Consider the following 1661-nt stretch of genomic DNA (forward strand, 5'->3'; position numbering starts at 1 on the left):
AAAAGGTCTTTCAACTGATAAGGGCTATCAGTAAGAGCTGTCAGAGAATGTTACATCATACAAAAGACTGAAAGTCATACTGCTTAATAAATCCATAATTCAGTTAACACAGAAACTGGTGCACAGAAGTATAAATGTTAATGGTTTTCTATCTGTTAAAAACAAAATAAAAACTAACTAAAACAAATAAATAATAAAAAGGCCCTACCCTCTGTGGTATGTATACAGTCTTGGTTGTTTTCAGTAGGACTAAGTTAATGAGATGAAATTAATTCAAATTTCAGGTTTATTTAACGCATTCCAGTGCTGCATAGGTTCTAAACAAATATTTTCTTGTATAATTAATAAACTGCTTCATATTGTGAGAGCCAGTGCTAGCTTAGCATACATGATTAATTTTACTTGTACTTGCCTATACTTTATGTCTATTAACTTTGGCTACATCATTTTAGCAAAAAAGTGCCATAATTTAGGGAAAAGTGATGCAATACGACTTGTGATTCATTTACTTTCAAGTTTACAAGTTCTAAATTGTGTAAGTATTTCTGCTTTGAGTTTTTTTTTTTCTACTGAAGTAGATAGTAGACATTTAGCTACTGCTAAATCATTATCTCAATTTCAACAACTTTGCTTCATTGAAAAAGGTTGCATCTGTCTACATTTCCTATCAAGCAAAGGTATCCGTTTATGGTTAGATTAAAACAATGGTAGGTCAATATGTTTTGTTACTTGTTTCAGAAGAAAAGCTTATACAATAGACAGCCTGTTTTTTTCTTGTAATTTTCTATAACTATTGATTACAGAAAGTGGAATTCTAAAAATCTGTGTCTCAGAAAACGTTAGTACATAAGATCAATAAAATATATATATATATATATATTTTAAACATGAATGTCAGGTATTTGATAGGTATGCACAAAGATTTAGTTGGGCCCCCTTATGAACTGCTGGTTCAGTGTATTGTGTCTTGATGGTGATCAATCTGTGATACTACTATGGTGTAATTATATACCAGATTTCTATGATAATGACCTTTAGGTCATCTGCATTATTGGGTCTGCTGTCTCTCATCTTCTTCTTTACAGTACACTTTTGATTCTCTACAGGATTTAAAACATGCCAGGTTGCTGACCAGTGAATCAAACTCTTTTTGGTAGCCTTGGTAGTGTGAGCAGGTGCAAAATCCTGCTGGAAAATGAAAAAAAGGAAAATTTTAATGAAAAAAAAAAAGGAAGGAGTGCTCTAAAGTACTATTCTAAAGTAAATTTGCTGGGAGATGACTGCATTGACAAAGGACTTTAGAAAACACAGTGGACCAATGGCTCTGGAGATCATCACTTACTGTGGACACTTCACACTGGAGTTCAAGATACCGCCCAACCTTAAGTCAATTCCCTGCCTTCATTCTCTTAATGTAACTCCTGCAAGGTTAGCAGAACAAAATATTAGTTGGATGAATGGCAGGATGCAGAATTCTGTAGCCCCAAGAATGGAGGATTATATGTTTTTGTATCAAGGAGGAAAAGTGTTGGGACTTGAAACAGATAAGAAATGACATACATTCATTCAAATTAAAAAGATATAATCTTTTTATCTAAATGAAAAATAGACTATGTTAAATACCAGCGTGTTGAAACTTTATAAGTATGCTAGTCCTTAGT

This window comes from Cyprinodon tularosa, unplaced genomic scaffold, assembly GCF_016077235.1.
Source record: "Cyprinodon tularosa strain WSP-4 unplaced genomic scaffold, ASM1607723v1 ctg324, whole genome shotgun sequence".
NCBI lineage: Eukaryota > Metazoa > Chordata > Actinopteri > Cyprinodontiformes > Cyprinodontidae > Cyprinodon > Cyprinodon tularosa.